The following is a 23054-nucleotide window of genomic DNA, read 5'->3' as shown; positions in this document are numbered from 1 at the left end:
GAGGTGCCAGTCAGGCTTGGGAGAAGGTTGGTGGAGTAGTCCCTGCCTCAGAGCCACACAGCTATGTCTGTCCCTGATTCTGTCCAGACCTTGGCAGGGTGGAGCCATCAGGTGTCAGGAATGTGTGGCTGCTGAGAGCCCACAGAGTGGTAGTAATGGATTTCCTGTGAGCGTGAGACAACTGTCAAGTTCTCAAGAATGTGGAGGGGAATGCTATCTTCCCCAAAGCCACAAAACTCAGTCACTGACACTCCTTGAGTCTGCCCAGATTTCTACACTCTGGCCCAGGCAGCTGATTCCTCAGCAGGGTGCAAGCTCTGCAGGGCTGGACTATTGCATTCCTCCAGGCTGATGCCACATGATAGGGGGGAGTACTCCACACTAGAATGATGGTATCTGTGATGTGGGAGAGCGACTCAACACAAGGATTCTGATAGCTGTCTCTTCAGCTCTCTCTCTAGAGCCACATACCCATTCTGTCCTTTTGGAACTCTAATCTGCTCTGCCCCTCCTCTACTGGAGCACAGGATGAGTGGCTGCTGACAAGATCTTGTGTGTTGGTCCTCTAAGAGGGCACTTTTGTCTCTAGTGGACCATGTCTCTCCCTGGTAGACAGAATCCCTGTTGATTTTCACATCCAGTTGTAGTGTGAGCATCTCTTCCAGGCTCTGATGCTCTGGGTTGGGGAGCCTGGCTTGGGGTTGAGACCCCACACTTCTCAGGGGAAATCTTTGCAGCTGAGATATCCCTCCAGAATCTCAGCAGCTGTCTATGGGAGCAGGGCCAATCCTTTTTCTATCTCCTCCCTTATATGTGGCTTCTTTTGTAAATCCTTGGTTATCAGACTTCTGTTTAGCTAGTCTTCAGTTGGTTATTCAGGGTGATTTTTCTATATTTTAGTTGTAATTCTTGTTTGGTTCTGGGAAAGGGAGAGTATAATACTCACCTACTCCACTGCCATTTTTGATATCCTTGCTTTTTATTTTCTATTACAGTGTAAACATTTTTTTGATGTTGGCAACCTTGTAAGTTTGTTGTGAGGATTGAAAAGTTAATATATATAAAGTACTTTTGCTTAACACATTGTAAACCCTCAATGGCCATTAATTATTTTCTTTTTTATTGTTATTCTATTAACAGCTGTCCCAATTTTCCTCCCTTTGCCCTCCTCTTCCCAACCCATCCCCTGCTCCCACAATCAATTCTCACACCATTGTCCCTGTCAGTGGGTCATTCATACCTGTTCTTTGACTAGTCCCTTCCCCTTCTTTCCACCATTATCCCCCTCCCCTCTCCCCTCTGATCACTGTCAGTATGTTCCATGTGTCCATGCCTCTGGTTCTATTTTTCTCCTTTGTTTGTTTTGTTGATTAACTTCCCCTTACAGGTGAGATATATGGTATTTGTCTTTGACCAACTGGCTTATTTCACTTAGCATAATATTACAATTAGTTATCATCATTGTGCACTGCAGTATTATTTACCCACAGTGCTTCTTTCCAGACATGTTCTGTCTGGCTGGTTGGCATGCTCTGTGTATTCTTTCTCCTTTATTTAAAACAAACAAACACAAAAAGAAACAAATAAACAATCAAACTCCTTGTTCTGTGTCTTCTTAGAGAAGGCCCTGCTCTGTAACTTCCAAGGTGACTGATCCTTCCAAGATTAACTAACTCATGCTGGGATATTAGTGGTAGATAATTTCCATTTCACTTGTAGTTTCTTTTTTCAAAGATTTTATTTATTTATTTTTAGACAGAAAGGAAGGGAGTGAGAAAGAGAGGGAAAGGTACATCAATGTGTAGTTACCTCTCATGCGGCCCCCACTGGGGATCCAGCCTGCAACTCAGGCATGTGCCCCAACTGGGAATCCAACTGGTGATCCTTTGGTTTGCAGGCTGGCACTCAATGAACTGAGCCATACCAGCCAGGGCTCACTTGGAGTTTCTGAGGACGCTGTTTGTTAAGGTGAGATCATAAATGTGGATTTCAAGTTGTACTGCTCTGACCCTGAATGGAATAAAGCATGGGGTGGGTTGAAGTATAGTTAAAACAATAGCGTATTTTATTTAAATAGAGCAAGGCCAATTTTATATCTTTTATTCCTACATTTAGCTTTTTGGTAAAATTGTGTTGGGATTATGGTAATAGCAAACACATAGTAATTACTTTGTAACATTTATTATTGTCAGCACTGAATATTATTTCATTTAATCTTCAAAACAACCTGTGAAATAGATATTATCCCCTTATCCAAGAAGTAAAGCACAGACAAGTTAAGTAACCTACTCAAGCCTAAAAAAAAAGTATGTGGTAGAACTGGAATTTGAGCTCAGGCTGTATTCTTGACAACTGCACTATATTGGTTCTTTTTGATGAAAAGGTTGTCTTGGCTTTTTTTAATAGTTCCTTTTTTCACCATTACCATTTTGAAGTTTCAAAACCAACTGATCTTTAATAATGGAAATTTAGAGCACTGACTTATGAGAGAAGGTTAGGTGATGTTAGAAAGCTATCACCCTAAGATTGAAGTTTTTGTTTCAACATTTCAGTAGTTTTTATTGTTTCAATATTTTACTTACTATTTAATAACCAGCCCTGTAATTTTCAAACAGTAATCTGCCACTAGGTAGTAGAAGAGAGTTACAAGTAATAGGATTAATAAGGCTTGGAGCAGAAATCAAAATGTCTTAGTGTTCTTTTTTAAATTTAAATACTCTTTTTTAAAATATATTTTATTGATTATGCTATTACAGTTGCCCAATTTTTTTCTCTACTTTATTCCTCTCTTCCCTATACCACCACAACCATCATTCCCTCCCTTAGTTCATGTCCATGAGTCATACATATAAATTCTTTGGCTTCTCCATTTCCCATACTATTCTTAACCTCTCTCTGCCTATTTTATACCTACCATTTATGCTTCTTATTCCCTTTACCTTTCCTCCATTCTTCTCTCTCCCCCTCCCTAGTGATAACCCTCCATGTGATCTCATTCTGTGAAATCTGTTCATGTTCTAGTTGTTTGCTTAGTTCATTTTTGTTTTCGTTTTTTTTTTCGTTGTTTTAGGTTTGGGTGTTGATAGTTTTGAGTTTGTTGTCATTTTACTGTTCATAGTTTTGATCTTCTTTTTCTTAGATAAGTCCCTTTAACATTTTATATAATAAGGGCTTGGCAGTGGACACATGGAAAATAGCCCTTATATAATAAGGGCTTTCCATGGACACATGGAAAGGAGTTAAATGATGAACTCCTTTAACTTGACCTTATCTGGGAAGCACTTTATCTGCCCTTCCATTCTAATAATAGCTTTGCTGGATAGAGTAATCTTGGAATGTAGGTCCTTGCCTTTCATGACTTGGAATACTTCTTACCAGCCCCTTCTTGCCTGCAAGGTCTCTTTTGAGAAATCAGCTGACAGTCTTATGGGAACTCCTTTGTAGGTAACTGTCTGCTTTTCTCTTGCTGCTTTTAAGATTCCCTCCTTATCTTTCATCTTGGGTCATGTAATTATGATGTGCCTTGGTGTGTTCCTCCTTGGGTCCAACTTCTTTGGGACTCTCTGAGCTTCCTGGACTTCCTGTAAGTCTATTTCCTTTGTCAGATTGGGGAAGTTCTCCTTTATCATTTGTTCAAATAACTTTTCCACTTGTTGCTCTTCCTCTTCCCCTTCTGGCACCCCTATGATTTGGATGTTGGAACATTTAAAGATGTCCTGGAGGTTCCTAAGCTTCTCATTTTTTTGAATTCTTGTTTCTTCATTCTGTTCTGGTTGAGTATTTCTTCCTTCTGCTCCAAACCATTAATTTGAATCCCAGTTTCCTTCCTGTCATTGTTGATTCCCTGCACATTTTCCTTTATTTCAATTTTCATAGCTTTCACTTTTTCCTCTAATTTGCAACCATACTCAATCATGTCTTTCAGCTTCCCAATTCTCATTGTTTTGAACTGTGCATCTGATAGGTTGGCTATCTCTTCGTCACTTAGTTGTATTTTGTCTGGAAGTTTGATCTCTTCTTTCACTTGGGCCATATTTTTTTTTGTCTTGGCATGCTTGTTATGTGTAGTAAGGGGCAGAGCCTTAGGTATTCACCAGGGTGGGGCAACTCACTTTGCTGCCTCCTGGCGCTCTATGTGGAGGAGGAGTCTGAGAGGGAACAATGCTGCTTGCTCAGCTCTTTGCAGGCTTCCAGTCACTTCTTCTACTACCTACAAGTAAATTGGGTTCTTCTGTTGCTCATTCCCAAGTGGGTGGTTTTATGTACATTCTAGGACCCTGTGAGTCCCTACAACAAACTCTCCTGTGAGGCTGGGAGTTTCTCCCGATGCCTCCACGCCCATGGGTTTTTTTCAGTCAGATGTTTTGAGGCTTTATTTTTGGTGATGGAACCCTGGGTTGCATGGTCTGTCTCGCTCCCCAGTTGTTCCTCTGGTTTATTTGCATGCAAATGTGGGACTGCCCAGTCCTCCAGCCACCACCTCACCCAGTCTTCCAGCTGCCATCTTGCTGTGAGTCCTCTCCACCCTGGCTGCCCTTCTTTGTCCTTCCTACCAGTCTGGATGAATGTTTCTTCTTTAACTCCTTGGTTGTCGGACTTCCATACAGTTCGACTTTCTGACAGTTCTGGTTGTGTTTGTTTCTAAATTTGTTGTTGTCCCTCCTTTGGCTGCAGAAGGCAAAGCATATCTGCGTATGCCTCCATCTTGGTCAGAAGTCCTGAAATTTAAATATTCTTTGTTAACATAAGAATCTCTGAAATAATATGAACTTTAATTTTTAAGAAAAATCCTTATGGGGCAAAATCAAAATGATATATGGTCTCTGCAAACCATGTCATGCACAAAATGGTTGTAAGCATTAAGGTTATTTCACCTTCAGAGCATGAAGACTTATGGAGATAAGTGTCTTTTCTGTTTGAACATTAAATGATTGTCATGAGGAAGCAGGACTAGACTTGCTCTTTTTTTTTTTTTTGGACTGAAGGGCTGAGGTAGAACTGCTATATAAAAGTTATAGGGAAAGTAGATTTTGGCTCATTGTAAGGAACAGTTTTAATAAGTTGCTCTTATTTAATCAAGGAAACTTCTTTAGGAGTGGTTTATTATGACTAAAATGTGCTTGGGAAAATAAGACTTTCTGAGAGATATTTATCAGTGAAACCTTGATAGATATCATTTCTCAGCTATTATTAACTGTACTCCTTCAATTCTGAACTTTGGTTTTAGAAGAAAGTGCTCCCTTTTACACATGAATACACCATTTATTGAGTTCTTATTACTAAGTCTCAGATGTTTTTTATTTGGATCCCTACTCAGAAAAAACTCTTGTCTGTGGCTGAAGGCTAATGCTCTTCTTTCAGGTGGCCTTCCCTGTGTATTCTTCCCTTTGCCTTCTGACTAGAGAGCACTAAAATCTCATGTCTTCCCCTGAAGGAGAAGAGAGAGCACCTATCTTACTCTCTTGGTTGGTTTACCAAGCTTCCTGGTATCTCAGCATTTTCTCTGAGCACTTACTCAGAGGGAGATAGGATTATAATGTGACATAATCTTGTAAAACAGAAGATGGATCAGATATTGAACTTTTTAAGATCACAGGGTAGACCTTGGTGTGTCCCATAATCACTTCTAAGTATTATTCTTTTTTACCCTTTCAGATTCAGGCAAAAGGTTTTATCAGTCTTGGAAAGCATAGTTCTGTTAAATAAAGAACTCTTGTTTCTATGAGGAGATCAAACTTCAGTAAGAGCTCTCTTGAAATATATTCTTCAAGATAATACTGAGACAGAGTTGAGTTTTGAGGTGCTATTTACCTGCTATCTCTCCTGGCAGTATCAAATATTCCCTCAATTTATTATTTGCCAAATTTCAGTATCCTGTGACAGATAGAAGAATAGTTTGATGAAATACTTAGGAAGAGATGGTACCTTTGTGTCAGACTGGAAGCTAGTGAGATTTTAAGCAATTTAATCACTTTTAGAAGTATACAATAGTTTCTTGGTTGAAAAACCTTTAATAATTCTATTTTATTAGGAGTCAAACCAGCTCCTCCCCCACTCATCCTCAGTTTTCTGTTATATATTTTCTTCTTATGTCATATGCATGGCTTAATATTATGTACTTCCAGACTCACATTAGAAAGGAGGAGGAGATATGTCATCATTTTTTTACTAACCGCACTAATGAGCCCTGGATAATAAGGAGAAATTAATCCCTCAAAACAGATTCCATTTTATTGAGGGTTGACTGTAACTATAAACCTTTACTTAGAACTTTAAACAACAGTCCATGGTTTCCTATTTGGAGTTTACACCTTTTGTTTCCCTGTCTAGAAGCTAAGTGAACCAAGAGCAGATCAGGGAAGTCTGGAGCCCAATTAATGTATGACTGGCTCAGCCTCCCCTGAATAAAAGAGAAATAACTGAAGAATCCACAGATAGATGAGTAAATTTTATCACTGGTTGCAAATTGAGGTTTGGAAAATAGGAGAGGTGGAGTTAGAATAGCTTCTGGAGGTGGTATTCCATTTTTCACATGAGTCAGCTGATAGAAGCCAGCTGTTTCTAAGCTACTTTCACTCTTTCCTATGCCTGTGACAAGGAAATCTCTATTAACCTGAATACTGGGATATGGGTAGAAGGAAAGCATGGAAAAATTTGATTAGTGGGCTTTTTCAGGATTACTTGCAAGTTCTATTTTCTTTCTCTCTTTTGATTGAAATTATTTCCAAAATACTTGACTATAAATAACTACTATTTATTGGGGCCCAGATGGATCAGTGCTTCCCTTTATAAATGCCATGAGAGGTAGATGGTATATATTATTCTGATTATACAGATGAGGAATCTGGAATTCAGAGAGCTTAAGTACATTTTCCAAGGTCACACACAAGAAAATATAACTACAATAGTCGGAAACCAAAAGCTTTTGCTATTGTTCAGTCCTCTTTACCACACAAGGATCATGTTAAACCTTAGGGCTCTATTTTAGGATCAAGAACTACCTAAGTGCTGGGGTCGCTGTTCCCCATTTGACTGAGTATCCTTCACAATCAAGTACTTACAGTCTGTTCATAGAGAGTGGTTATTGCCTAAAAGATACAGGAGCTAAGATTGTCATTTATGGGGACATTATAGTCTAATAGGAGAAACAGGATACACATTTACAGTAATATTTAAAAAAATCATTGACTGTGTTGTCAATAAAGAAGAGTAAATCCTCACATAGGAATAATAGTATTTCTCTGTAGACTTGTAAGTTCTACTTTTCAAACATTCCATGACCACTTAAAGCTAAACACCATTTCAGGAATGCTTTAACTAAAAATTAAAAGGATTTTACCGAGATGTAAAGGCCTGCTACAGGAAATACCATGAGAATACCCAGCAGTCTTCTCAGTCCCAGCCAATCTACTACTCTGGTACAATATATGACATATCTCAATTACAGGTATATTTTTATAATATTTTTATTTAAATTATTTTATTGTTCAATTATAGTTGTCTGTATTTTCTTCCCACCCCTCCCCCACCCCCTCCAAACCCACCTCCCTCCCTAGCTTCCACCCTCCCCCTTGGTTTTGTCCATGTATCCTTTATAGTAGTTCCTGAAAACCCTTCTCTCCACTGTCCTCTCCCCCATCCCCTCTGGCTGTTGTTAGATTGTTCTTAATTTCAATGACTCTGGTTATATTTTGTTTGCTTTTTTCTTTTGTTGGTTATGTTCCAGTTAAAGATAAGATCACATTTTCATTGAAAAATAGAACTGTCCCTGGAGAGTTAACCAGTGAATACCAATTTTTGTCAGTTGAATTATGAACTTATATTTGTGAAGCTGTTATTAAAATCTTGTGATTAATACTTTTAAAAATAAAGCAAGTGACCCCCCCCAACTGAGTTGTTTCCATAAGTTTGAATTGTTGCCTACTGAACAGCTTAAAGTGTTAAAGTGGAGCAGACCAACACACACACACACAAACTCTGGACAGTCCTCAATTTATTATAATGGGATTTGAACTTTATTTCAAACTATAGTCACAAATACTAAGGGTATGTGGAGGAAAGAAGAGCTAGGTTCTTAGAGAGACTATCTTTCCTTAGCAATGTGAACAGTACAGCTTGTCTGTTTTTTTCTTAGTGAGAAATGGCAGATAAAATAACTTTTTGTGTGCTGGATTTCTGAGAAATACCATAGAATTCTGATTGTAATTCAATTAGGTAGGCCTACAAAGCATTTCATGTTTAAAAGTATAGTGTAGAGTGTCTGTATAGAATAGTGATAAAGCAGAGTGTTTAAGACCTGGTTTAGAGGGAGAATCCCTGTGGGAATCCTTTAGTAAAACTGTAGACAGTTACCCACTTTATTTACAGGAGCCATACATATTGGTGTCTAGTCAAAGTTAACCATTTGTTTCAAGGGAAGTAGAGATTCAGTAGTCTTCAAAGTGATCCATTCACAAGAAAATGAAAGTATGTCTGAATTTACCTAAATTTGTGAGTAGTTTATGAAAGCCAATGTGTCTAGCACCAAATCAGCAAACTACAGTTTGTGAGCCAAATCTGGCCACTGTTTGTTTTTGTGAATAGTTTTATTGGAACAGTCATGCTAATTTGTTTATGTATTTTCTATGGCTAATTTCATGCTATAACAGCAGGGTCAAGTAGTTAAAACAGAGACTGTGTGGCCTGTAAAACTTAAAATATATAGTTCCTATCTGGCTCTTCATAGAAAAACTTTACTGACCCTTGCTATATAGCATTTCATAGCAGGGTCCATGCTAAGACAGTATTCATTTTCTGACACTTGTAATTATAAATCCATTATTTCTTAGAGTAAGAAATTACATTTCTTTACAATGATACCTAACTTTTATTGAAGACTTGCTCCATTCTCTATGTTCTGCGAAGTTCTTTACCAGCCCATTTAAACCTCATAATTATGCACTGAGGAATGGTACTGGGTACTGTCAATATATCCACTTTATAGATGAATAAATTGATGTTTAGAGAACTTAACTACCTTAATATTTTATAAGACATGCTAAAAATTAAAGCATCTGTTAAAATTCATTCAGTTTGTGGTAGATCGAGAATTCAAACCTAGGCTTCATTTTTTTTTATTGTGGTTAAAATATTTTATATGTATTTTATTGCTAAAATACATATAACAATATTTATCATTTCACTGCTCATAAGTGTACAACTCAGTGACATTAAATGTATTCACAATGTTGTATAATCATTACTACTATTATACCCAGAACTTTTTATAGTCCACAACAAAAACTCTCTGTCCATTAAACAATAACTTCCCTTTCTTTTCTCCCCCTAGTTCCTGGTAACCTCTATTTTATTTCCTGTCCCTATGAAGTTGCCTATTCTAGATACTTTATATAAGCACAATCACACAAGAATGTCCTTTTGTGTTTTATTTCACTAAGCATAATATTTTCAAGATTCATATATAATGTAGCCTATATTAAAATCTCATTAATTTTTATTCAACATTGTACTGGAGCTTCTAGCCAGAGTTGTTATATAAGAAAAAATATTAAAGGCATCCAAATTAAAAAGAACAGGTAGAACTATCTCTATTTGCAGATGACATTATTTTACATATAGAAAATCCCAAACAATCTACAAGAAAGCTATGAGATCCCTGGCTGGTGTGGTTCAGTGGATTGAGTGCAAGCCTTTGAACCAAAGGGTTGCTGGTTTGATTCCCAGTCAGGCACATGCCTGGGTTGTGGACCAGGTCCCCAGTTGGGGGTGTGCAAGAAGCAACCACACATTGATGTTTCTCTCCCTTTCTTTCTCCCTCCCTTCTCCTCTCTCTAAAAATAAATAAATAAAATCTTTTTTTAAAAGAATGCTATTAGAGCTAATAAACTGATTGTAGGGCACTGTATCAACACACAAAAATCAGTTTATTTTTACTTGTGATGTTTTAATCTTTGTAATGTTGGCCTCATAGAATATGTTACATAGAATAAATGCTTACTCTGTAGTTATTTTTTTCAAAGAATTTGAGAAAACTAGTGTTAATTCTTCTTTAAATGTTTGGTAGGATTTACCTACGAATCCATCTGGTTCAGGACTTTTCTTTGGGAGATTTTTGATTACTGGTTCTTTCTCTTATTATAGGTCTGTTGAGATTTTGCATTTCCTTTTTAGTTAGTGTAGGTAATTTGTGTGTTTGAAGAAATTTGTCTATTTTTTCTAGGTTGTATAACTTGCTGATGTTCATTTGTTCATAGTATTGTCTGTAATAACAGGAGTAATGTCTGTACTTTCATTTCTGGTCTTTTTAGTTATTTGTGCCTCCTCTTTGTTTTTGTCTATAAGTCTAGCTAAAAGTTTGTTAATTTTTTCCAAGAATCAACTTTTTATTCCATATTTTTTATTGTTTTTCTTTGTTTTGTTTATCTTTTCTCAAATCTTTGTTTTTTCTTTTAGCTTTGGGTTTAGTGTGTTTTTATTTTTCTAGCTTCTTAAAGTGTGAAATTATGTTATTGATTTGGTATTTTCTTCTAATGTGATGTAGGCATTTACAAGCTATACATTTTCCTCTGGCCAATGTTTTCTCTGCATTCCATAAGTTTTGGTATGTTTGCTTCTTGAGCTGCCTACCTCTCTGCAGGTATCACACAGCCATTACCCACCTGACTGAAGAATTTTCGATAAGTTGTCAGGTGAATAAATTGCAACATATATTGCTCCACCACCTGATCCAATTAAGTCTGGGCTCATTTGCAAAGATAATCTTGGAGGCATTTTTGAGGCTTGTTTGGATCCCATTAGGACTCTGCTTAGCTCTTTCTTTCTCTGGTTCACTCTGTTTAATTTCTATCTAATCTATGGTTTACCTTGTTGCTCTTGTGAAACTACCAGCCTTCTCTTAACTGCTTATGGCAAAATATCCCTTGTTTTTGACAGCACACTTAGGCTTGAATTTTTCCATGCTCTATTCCAAATAGAGCTCTCCCCTTTGGCAGAGCCATGTAGGCCTCTCTTAAGACCTCCCTTTCCCCCAGTCAAAAGTCCTGTGCCAATGTTCTAGAACTGAGAGTTATGACAGTAGCCCACTTGGCGTGAGACTCCTGCTTTGTGAATGAAGCACTGGATGAGAGTGGTAGCCTTTGCTTGCCTCTATGAACAAGCTTGGGTGAGGGTAATTGCGACCCAGTATTCTCTGCCTCCCAAGCCTGTGATAGAGCCTCCATCCTATGAGTGTGAGACGATTGGAGGAAGTATATCTCAGACCTCTCAGTTGTACTTTCCTAGAATAGTGCTGCTGCAACATGGAGCTAGAGATGGGGGATGTGTGGAAAATGCTGAAATAGTGCAACTTCTGTGGAGAAACTGTAGTCTTAAACTGGAAACAAGGTAGGGGTGAGGGAAGCAGCTCTGTGTTCTTTGTCGCACTCACCAGGAATAGAGCTTCCATTGTGATGAGTATGGGGAAGGGAGTGGATAGTGGGTCATGACTCAAGTGCCAGAGTGTTGCTGTTCTTAGTGAGTTTTAGCAGATTTTTTTGAATAAATGTTTCTCCTTTTACTGAATGACCTTAGAACACTTTCTAAAGACATTAAATTGTTGTCCTTTTATAATTGTTACCAGTTATGATTGTTTCTCTGAGGAGAAATTTCATATAGCTCCTCATGGTCCCATTCCTGCCACTTGTTCTCTTAACTCTACACTATGCTACCTTCTAAGGGAGACAGTAGGAAATTTTGGTATGTTCAGAATTTCTTAGCAAAACCATGAGAGTTTTGATTGTAACAGAAATGTTAAAAGGACTATCCCATTTCAAAAATACTTTTACTTATAGGCATTTATCTATTCTTACTCCTAAACTATAAAATTGTAACACACAAGCCATTTAATTTGTTTTAACTGAAGTAGTGTTGCATTCACTGTGTTGGGATTGAGATTTTCTGCAAGACACAGAAAGCCCCAAATAATAGAGGCTTGAACATGACAAAATTTTTATTTCTTTCTTGTATACATTAAATGAGATGATAAATATTCTATTGCTTTATGATCATCCAGGAAATAGCCTCCGTCTGTGTTGTGCCTCTGACATAATCAACACTTGACTTCTTACCTCTTTGTCTAAAAGGTTTGTTTCAGCTACAGATATCATAGATACTTTGTAGTAAGCTGGAAAGAGGAAGTGGTAAGAGGACATTTTTATTCTCATCCTGTTGGACAGAACTTAGCCATGAGACTACATCTAACTATAAGTGTGTCTAGAAAATATAGTCTGTCTTCAATATGGTCATGTCTCCAGCTAAAAACTAGAGCTTATATTTCTAGGAAGGAAGTAGAGAAAGGATATTGGGGAAGAATTGGTCTCTGACATGGTCAGTAATAAACTGAGGCCTTTTCTGAATAGACTCTCATCAGTCAATTAAGACAAAACAGTCCATTTCCTCCACTTTTAGACAGAATACAAACTTGGCACTGAGATTCTAAAACCATTTCTTGGCAAATATAAAAAATTATCCCAATTCTTTAAAGAATGGGCATTCATAAATATCCAGAGAGAATTGCTGGATTACCCAGCAGCTAACATGTATTTCCTTAGCATCAAGTAATTGCCTGCCTCTATAGCAAGTGCACATATGTGTTAGAAGAACATGATTAATATGAAACAAGGAGAAAATAATAAAAAATACATTTCTTTAGCATTTACCATTCCACATTTAACTTTATAGTTATATATCTATGTGTTCTATATCTTGTCTCTGAACTCTTCGAATGTTGGGCTGCATATGATTCATCAGTCTGATCTCTTCAGCAATCAGCATAGTGTTTGATACATAGAATGTGCTCTATATGTATTTGAGTGAAAAAAACAACAACTAATGAACTGTAATTCAGTGCCTTAAGTCAAAACTCACAAATACTGTCTAAGACCTCCCTTACCCCTTATATCCTGTTCATCAGCAAGCCTGGTTGCTGGAGTCCTAAATATATCCAGAATTTATATACTTCACCTCTATTCTTGTCACCCAACCCAAACCACCATTATCCCTGGCCCTGTATTTCTACAGTAGGTTTCCAGAAAATGATTTTCCTATTTTCATTCTTCCTTATAATCTTTTTTATTTATAGTAGCTAGAGTTATCTTTAAATGCATGAATCAGATAATGCCACTGCCTTGCCTGAGATACTCTAATAACTTCTCATATACATAGAATAAAACCCAAATATCTTATCCCTGACCACCTATCTTCATCTCTTAATACTTTCCCTTCTCTTCCAGTCATATTGAACTTCTTTCATTTTCAAGAACATGCCTATTTTATTTGTATGTGGAGAACTTTGCACTTATAGTTTCCTCTGCCTGGAATGCTCTTAGTTTATATGTTTGTATGGCAGGCTGGCTCAAATGTCTCTTCCTCATTCAGGCCATTTGTGGCCATACAATGTAAATCACTCATACCTCCAATTCAGTTTATATCATGTCACTTTATCTTATCTTCTCATAATATTTATTGCTATTTTAAATCCTATTGTTTATTTATTTATTTGTCCATTTCCTGTGTTCCTTCACTAAAATGCTGGAACTTTATCTGTCTTGTTCAGTAATGCATTCCCAATACCTAGAAAAAGTGCTTAGACTACAGTAGGTCTTCAGGGATTGTTAGTTGAATGAATGTTTAATAAGCTAGAATGCATTGGACATTTCTTATATCATTGCCTGTGTTGTCACAGATTGGGTTCCTTAGGAAGTAGATTTTATGATAGTATTTAGACTATAGGATGTTTATTTAGGAGTACCATTGGGATCAATACCCTTGGAAGGGTAAGGAAAGAAGCAGGAGTGGAGAGATGGAGAATTTGAGTTGTGGTCATAAACAATAACCTTAGTTTACCCCACAGGGAAATCTGGAGCTAAAAAAGGACCATCATAGTTTTTCTGAGTTGGGCCAAAATATCCAGGCCTTTATATCCCCTCACCAATCATTCATTGGACGTTGGCTGCCCCCAACAAGCATCATGGCTTTGAGCAAGGTGCTCTTTGCAAGTGAGATAATCTTTGAAGGGGCTGATAGATGAAAAATGTCTGCCAAAGTTGCTTTAGCAACTGTAACAGTAGATACTTTATTAGAGGGCAATCTCAGCAGTGTGTTTCAGTGTTTTTATCATAATATACCTCTTGTATCACTTAGATCCAATTTTTCAAATATGTTTTGGTTGCAGATTCTCCAGGGTTCTGTAGACCTCTCTTCTTTTCCTTAGAAAGGAAAGTTAGTGGGAAGAATTACAGCCCCTACAACTGCAGATGATCTCAGAGCTGCTACTTATACTCATCATCTCCTTCCTTGACTGGATTTTCCTCAGGCTCAGCTAATACCTGTAACTGGTCTTGGTTGCTTACTTGGTGGCTTGACCCTCTTCCCTTAGGAAGGAATCTTAGTGGTATCTCAATGTGTTCACCACTGTGTATTCTGTCTAAAGATTACTCCTTTTAAAATTGCAAGTATTTCATTTGTTAGCTCAAATCACGCTTGCCCTTTAGCAGGTAGAAAAAAAATCACTTCAAAGTGTTTTCTTCACAGAATGGTAGCAGGTAAAGCCTTGAGATTGAAAAGCTAAATATGGCATTGACACAAATTAAGAGTTGATTATTTTTTTTATAGAAATGTTTTCAGATGCTGAAAGAAAACTACCCATGGTCCCTTTCCCAGCATAATAATGCAGGAAGAAAATATCCCAATTCTCAACTAGCACTGTTAAAATTTACAAAGCTTAATCTAAGGCTTTATTTCAATTCTGACCTGAAGGAAGGCAGAATACCTTAAAAAACTCATTCATATGCTTATAAATTCTTAAAATGTTCCTACTCTTACCCTCTAATAAATTTTTACTGTTTGAAAATTATTCCTGTTTTTCTTATAGAAATTTATCCCATTTCTATTCAGAAATTAGCATGTGGCAATTCTTTGGTGATTTATAGAGAGCTAGAGCAAGCCCTTTCCTTGGTTTCTGGGTATCAGCATCATCAGGAATCATAGCTTGGCTAAGGGAACAGCCAGGGTACTTAATTAGCAACTTTATGCTGCTGGAACCCAAAAGGGAAAGTAGGCCCAAAGACAGACTCATGACCATGTTAAGGTAGATTGTATTATATCATATACTTTCTTTGTGCAAGACTCACACATTTCTTAAAAGTCTCCAATGACACTTGATTTCACTGTGCCCCCCCCATTCCATCTCACCTCCAGTCATTAGACACCAGGAGCCTTATATCCGTTTCATATCCTTGTAATGAGTAATAGTATAAGAATAGCTGCAACTATTGAGTGCTTATTGTGTGCTATTGTCTCAAAGTTTTACTAATGGTAGATATTTCAGGCACAATTAATTAAAAGGCAGAATGAGTGTGTTCCCAGGATTTCAAAAAATATACAACGTACCCTCTGGAAAACAATGTGAAAATGTTTAGAAATTTGAAATTTGAGTGTGGTTTTAAAACATAATTTATCCAAATATTCCTGTCTCAACCTTGGCTTTTTAAGATTGTTCCCTTATCTCTCTCTGTGTGTATGTGTGAATGAGAGACAGTGAGAGAGAGAGAGAGAGAGAGAGAGAGAGAGAGAGAGAGAGAGAGAGAGAGAGAGAATGGCTTAGTTGTTTGTGCTTAGGCAAGGAAAATACATAATCTTGGAATCTTGTTGGGGACAGTTGAATGTTGCCTATAGGTCACACTATCTGTTATGCTGACTGCTTTCTATGTAGTTTGATTATGTATGAGGTCTATCCAGAAGATATCCAGCCCTGTGATATGAAAAATAGAGACATTTATTTAAGAATATACAAAATACAAGAAATATTATACACAGGATAATGATGCTTCAGTCCCCTTCCAAGTAGACACCTTGGTATGTCACATAGTTCTCCCAATTGTCATCAGCTGCCCTCTCATACTTTTCTGAATCTCATGGATGGTCTGGAACCTCATCCCTTTCAAAAATGATTTTAGTTTTGGGAAAAGTCAGAAGTCACATGACACCAAATCTGGGCTGTTGGGGGACTGAGTCACCTGGGTGATTTGATGTTTCACCAAAAAACTCTGCATGAGACTTGATGCATGAATGGGCGTGTTGTTGTGATGAAACTGCCAATCACCAGTTGCCTATAACTGTGGCCTTCTGAATCATGCAAATAGTTTCCATGGGGAATGTTCAAGCTTAATGCAAAATTTGATGCAGATTCATTACTCTATTCTCAGTCATTTTGAATGTAATGGCTACACAGTACACATGTTCACTCAATGGCATCTAGTGTCCCCACTGACTAGTACAGTGAAGTAATCATTGTTCACTCTCTAGTGAACAATGGAAAAGCACAATTCAGTCCACTCTCCTTGGCTGCCAGTTTACATCAATGTTGCACAAACTGTTCTCATTATATTAGCAATGACTGGAGTTTTTCTGGACATACTATATATATATTTAGCTATTATAAATAGCTCTAGGCTAAGAGCCCAAACTTTTTCTTCTTCATGTAGTAAGTGATCAGTAAACAACTCTTTGCCAGCCATAGGACAACTCACCCTTGAGCAGAGATTGTACTCCCCCTAAATACATTTGAGATGTACATTCTTTCATGGTAATAGACTTTTCCATGATGTAATACTCATAGTTTGTTTTTCAATAATAGCAATTTTTTGATGTGTATATAATTAGAGAACAAACAGAGGTAGCATTTATATTTCAAAATTACATAACTGAGCTAGATAATGTTTTACTTCATGTATTTTAATCTTTTGGATAGTTAGAAAATTGTGTGTTTCTCTAGGTTGTTAGAATGTTTCACTGCAATGTTCTGGTGTTGTGTAGGGGTGGAGAATATGTGCTTCTGAACCTCTTGATTCTTTGGTATGGTCTCTGAAAAAAATCCCAAAAAGATGTTTTTAATGTACCCAAATGTTAGAGCCAGTCCTTGATTCCCAATTTATGTCAATGCAGGATAGTTATTCAGATACATGTGCTGCTGCAGGTAATAGAATGTCAATCTCAGCAGATGCCAATTACAAATTCCTGGGCCAATAGGCACCTAAGGCATCAAATCTTGCATAACATAAAATTCTAATCAGCTGGATGGATTGACTGAGTTCAAGAGCTATAAATCTACTTAAAAATACTTTCTCAGTACCAGAAGGCCACTTTAGGGAAGGTAATAAAGAAACCGTTTCTGAGAAGACCACAGAGAAGTTCACAGTACTTCTGAAGATGTTGGATATGTGACCCATAATAATAATAATGACAAAAATATTGCTGTCTTTAAACTAGCTCTCTTTAAAATTATTGCTAATCAGGACTGGCTTTATGCATAACAGGAGTTAAGAGAAACCAAGAAAGATAACTTCCTGCTCCATAAACATCTCCTTTATGGTTCATTTTTGATTCCTGCATTTCTTTCTGTCATTTTAGATTCATGACTTGAGTGGTCCTTTGCTTTTGAGAATTGAGTTGAATTTGTAAATAGTCCCGGGAAAGGCAACACTTTGCAATGTTATCATTTATTGCCTCTTTTACATGGAGGTTTTTGTTGTTTTTGTTGTTGTTTTTAATTAGAGATATATTTTGATAAATAGGTACAGAGCATCTGGGGAAATGTGACACTGAATAGGAACTTGTTCTGAAACAAGCAGAATGCATCTTGGTGTTTATGTTCCTTGGTACTGGTAGTACTGGCAACACTTGCATAGAGTAGTAAAAATAGCACTGAACTGTGAGTTGGAAACCTAGGTTCGAGTCCCATCTCTGCCAGTAATTAGCATTATTCTTCTAAGCAAATCCTTTTTTTCTCTAGGCCTTGACTTGTTTATTGAAAAATGAGGGAATTTAGGAGTTCTCAAACTTTAAGGTGCATAAGAACTATTCAAAGGAGTGTGTTAAAAATTCAGACTTTTGGTCATTTCTCCATTTCTTTATCTTTTAATTCAATAAGTAAAATGAAGCCCAGGAATCTTCATACTAAGAAGCACCACAAAGGGTCATATGGTTTAAGGATCACTCTTTGAGAAACTGGATTAGGTGGTTTCCAAGGTCTTTTCCAGCTCTAAAAAGTCTTTCTTTCTGGTGGTATTACTTTTGTTTTGGAATGAGAACAAACCATTTTTGTACCTTCATTTTCATTCCCCCTTCTGTTTTCTTTATTCATATACTTTCCTTCTCTTCCTTCCTTCTTCCCTTGCCCCACTGCCTCAAGTATAGGGTAACTGTTGGGCCCAGTGAAGATAGGAGTGATTCAGTGAACACTGACACTAAAAGTACTTAGTACATGGGATCCCTGTTGGCAAAGGACAAGAGACAAAGGGATAGCTAAGCCATATTCCCTGATCTTGGGTGGAGAAATACTGTACTCAGCTCCTAGTGATGGGATGCATATTCTGATAGAGTTATAAATTGCAGGAATGAGGTCATAATGGCACAGAAGAGAGAGTTTAAGGGACTTATGATGAGTAAATATGAAATTCCCCCTGTTTTTCTGTCTTCTCACTGTGACTTCTTGGGTATTACTAGATTTTGGAAGAGCTAAAAGAACACAAGTAATGAGAAATGCTGTTCAAAAAATTGTAGAGACAGTTCTCAGCCTGGCTGCACATTGCAATCCCTTGCACAGCCTGAAAGAATAACAATGCCTTGATCATTTCATAGAGTAATTAAATCTAAATCTCTAAGTGTGGGCACTGACATATTTTAAAACATACTAGATGATTATAATACGTAGCCAAGGCTGAAAACTACTACCATAGGAGATCACATGTAGAAGTGAGAGAAATGAGACAAATGACTTGTCTTCTAGCAAGTTGCTAAGTTGCTGGCTAGTACTGTTCCAGTGGGGTAGGCTTGAAAGTTTGTTTTTTATGTTCCCTTTCTCTAGTTGGCATTTAACCTGTGGGTTACAACTTCTCTTACAAAGCATGCACCTATGACACTAACCCCCATCTGCACATCTAGACTCTTGTCTGTGTCTCCAATTCCTTTTACCCATGCTCAGTCCTCTCCTTCCAGAAGTGGTAGGGGATGTTCAGTTTGAGTGTTTGCATCACATGGATTTGCCTTAAAGACATCAAGAGTGCTTTGACCTTTATTGTACTTGGAGGTTTTGAGGCCATTCACTGATAGTATCTCAACTTTAGTTTTTGTATGTCCTACCAATTACAGCAATAAAAACCAAATATGTGAAATGAGAGGAAGTAGAAGATGATGGCCAAGTAGGTGAAAGCTGAGTCATTTAGCTCTTGCCCCCAACTCAGATACTTGGTTGATATTCTGAAAAATAAATTGAACATTCAACAGAGTCTTACCTAATATGAAGTTTGGAAGCCAAGGAGTACAGAAAACACTTCACAATGGGTGTTAAGAAACTTTTATTGGTTGAAGTAGAAATATTTCATGCATGGCACCTGCCACCATGGAGAGCCTAGTCAGAAACCACAGTTTTGTGGCCCCCTGCCCTCTCAGGTCAGAGAACCCCCAGACCCAGGCCAGGAGTGACTTGGATACAAAAAGTCAGGGATATCCAGACTACACACACACAGTAAGCAGCACACCCATGGCAGTAGCAGCAAATGCCAACAAGGAGAGTGCCAGAGAGAGAGGGGTATTCTATTTACACCTGAGTTGAGTGGGAGAGAGCCATGACTGTGAGAAACTTTTGGCTTTTTGGAGAAGTGGTGTGTATGGAGAGCCAGACACTGACTCAGTGCTGCCCTGGGTGTGCCCAGAGAGACTTTTTAAAAGGGGAGTTGAGGCATGCTGCACAGGGACCCCATGAGCAGCTGCCCTGAAAGCAAGGGGAAAGGATTGTGGGCACAGTCTGCTCCCACTGAGTGTAGCAGGGCAGAGAGATCAGAAAGGTGAACAGTGAGGAGATTTCTTGGCCTCAGCCCAGAGCAGCTGGCAGGCCAGAGGCTGTGCAGAGTGGAGAGTTTGGACTCTGTCTTCTGTGAGGTCAGTGGGCTGGGAACTGGGCAGGTGGGAGTTTAGTACCAGAAAGTGTTTACAGCAAGACAGAGACCCATTCCTGGGCAGTGATCAAACCTCCAGGAAAGGAAGGGAATCCTGCAGCCCCCACCTCCTGCAGGATTGCAAGGACCACCAAGAACTGCAAACACAGGCTGGACAGGTTCAAGAACTCCTTGCAGGATGTAGATCCATAAGAGAAATACAGAAAGAGAAATGCCTAAAGGGCCCCTTTTGAACTTCTCTCAAGGAGACAAAATACACTGGTTCCTAGGGCCCTATTCCACTAAGGCCAGCAAAGCAGGCAGATCAGAAATCATTGCAGCAAGGGGGAAATTGGGGTTTTGCCCAACCTTGATTCACACACAGAGCTGCCATTAGCACCAAGCAGGAAAGAGCTGGCCCTCTTACACAGATTGGCCACTCCCTTGAAACAGAAGGCTAATTCAGCAGAAACTATGCATTATTGGAAATAAGATGGGACAGACCAAGATAGGTGGTGCAGGGGCAGGGGATAACATACCTACAATTTTCCTAGAAGACTGAACAGTGCCTCCCTGGGGAGACCCAGGGGTTCCACTATCCTAATAGTGACAGAACTCCCCTCTAGAGGAAGGTGAAAGTGATACACGTTGTGCTGCCAGAAGTTGGAATACCCACCCCAGGATCTTGAGCTGATAAAAAGCCAGAGGTGGGACAAGAAAGAGAAGACAAAAGGTAAACACCAAACTCTGCTGAGACAAATTCCATCTCATTCTTTAGAATTCACATTATTTTTTATTTCTTTCCCATAGCCTTCTAATATTTCTTCTTTTGCTTCAATTGTATTCCAACTAATTCACTATTCTTTGTCTTATTTTATTCTTTTTATTTAGATTTTATATTATTATTTTATTTTTATTTTTATTTCAAATCTCACATTGTATTCTTCCCAAGTCTCGCTCCATTTTGGTTTCTTCCTGTCCTTTCTTATTTTCATTGTGAATTTTATTTTTCCACATTCCACACCTTGTTTCTATTCCTTACTCTTACTAATTTTCCTCCCTCTGTCCTCTCAAAATTATTCTTCCTTCCTTTAGTCAGCTTACATTATTTTCCCCTTCTTACAGTATTCTTATTTTCTTTCCCCCTTTATAAACTGTGGCTTGTTTGGTGTGTATATTATGGTTATTGCTGTTCTTCTTTAACTGTATTCCTATTTGTTCACTATTTTTTTTATTTCAAATCTCATAGATTACTCTCCCCCTGTCTTACTTCATTTTATCTTCCTCCTACCCTTGCTTATTTAACTTGGGAAGTTTTATTTGTTTCCCTTTCTTAGCTTGGATTCTATTCCTTACTCATTATTTCTTCTCCCTCTATCCTCTCAAAAATCATCTTTATTTACTGTAGATATCTCATATATTCTTTTCTCTTTTATATAATATTCTTATTCTCTTTCCACCTTTATTAATCTTTGCTCAGCTGTCATTGTTACCACCTTTTGTGGTTTTTCTTTTCTTTTTTTACTTTTGTTCTTTTTTAGGTGTTATTTACTTATTTATATTTTTTCAAGATTTTATTTATTTATTTTTTATAGAGGGAGAGAAACATCAATGTGTGGTTGCCTCTCACATGCTCCCCAATGGGGACCTGGCCTGCAACCCAGGCATGTGCCCTAGGCTGGGAATCAAACCTGCTACCCTTTGATTCACAGGCCAGTATTCAACTACTGAGCCACACCAGCCATGGTTATTTATTTATTTTTAGGGATAGGGGAAGGATGAGAGAAAGAAAGGGAGAGAAACATCAATGTGTGAGAGATACATTGACTGGTTGCCTCTCACTCACCCCCAACTGGGGACCTGGCCCACAACTTAGGCATATGCACTGACTGAGAATAGAACTGGCAGCCTTTAGGTTCACAGGCTGGCACTCAACCACTGAGCCACACTAGCCATGGTCCTTTTGTAGTTTTTCTGCAATTTTGTTCCCTTTGGTTCACTACTTTTTTTTCTTGTTAAACTTTTTTTTTTTGCTTTTTTCAATTGTTGTTCAAGTGCAGTTATCTCCATTTACTTTTTAAATTTTATTTCAAACCTTATGTTATACTATTCTTTTTCCTTATTCTATTTGCCATTGCCCTTCTCCATATTATTTACATTTTAAATTTCATTGTCTCCCATTCTTTGCTTTGTTTCTATTCCCTACTTTTAATATTTCTATTCCCTCTTCCCACTCAAAATAACGTTCTTCTCCTTTAGTCATTGCATATTCCCATTTTCCTATCTTACACTATTCTTAATCTCTCTCCAGCTTTATTAATGTTTGCTCAATTACTGTTGATATTGCTGATATGGTAGGGGGTATTTTTGTGGCATGGATTTTGTCCCTGGGTAGTATTGCTTTGGTAACCATCACATGTATAAAGGTATACAAGATGTGGTGGGGTTTGTGACTCCCAGTAAGCCAGCTGGAGGGAGAACCCACCAATGAATGAGCCTTCAATAATCAAAGCCCAAGTGCAGAGAGAGTGCCCCTCATTCCAATAAATGCCCAAAGTGCCCATTATTCCAATAAATGGAATAAGGGGCAGCCCTAGATCATCCAGATCAGTGGATCAAAGAGACTCTACCATTGAGTCCCATAGAAGTCCAACCCACAAAGACAAGGCAGGCCAAGCAGAGCAACCTGAGACACAGAAACAAACAAAAAGTGTCACTTAAAATGGTGAGACAAAGAAATAACCCCTAATAGAAAGGAAAGAAGGAATTCCCAGAAAAAAAGCTAAGTGAAATTGAAGCAAGCAATCTATCAGACACAGAATTCAAAATAATGGTTATAAGGATGGTCAAGGAACTTCATGGGACTAAAGCAGCATGAAAAAAACCCTCATAAAAACTATGAATAAGAATGAGGAAGAAATAGAGAATACAATACTAGAAATGAGAAGTACACTAGAAGAAATTAAGAGCAAGCTAGATGAAGCAGAGGACTGAATCAGCAAGCTTGAGGACAAGGTAGAAAGAAATACCCAGTCAGAACAACAAAATGAAAAAAAAAAAGACTAAAAAAGAATGGGGATAGTT

Source organism: Phyllostomus hastatus, unplaced genomic scaffold (assembly GCF_019186645.2).
Source record: "Phyllostomus hastatus isolate PE091 unplaced genomic scaffold, TTU_PhHast_1.1 phas_contig_90, whole genome shotgun sequence".
Classification (NCBI taxonomy): domain Eukaryota; kingdom Metazoa; phylum Chordata; class Mammalia; order Chiroptera; family Phyllostomidae; genus Phyllostomus; species Phyllostomus hastatus.
This window is presented reverse-complemented; position numbering follows the sequence as displayed.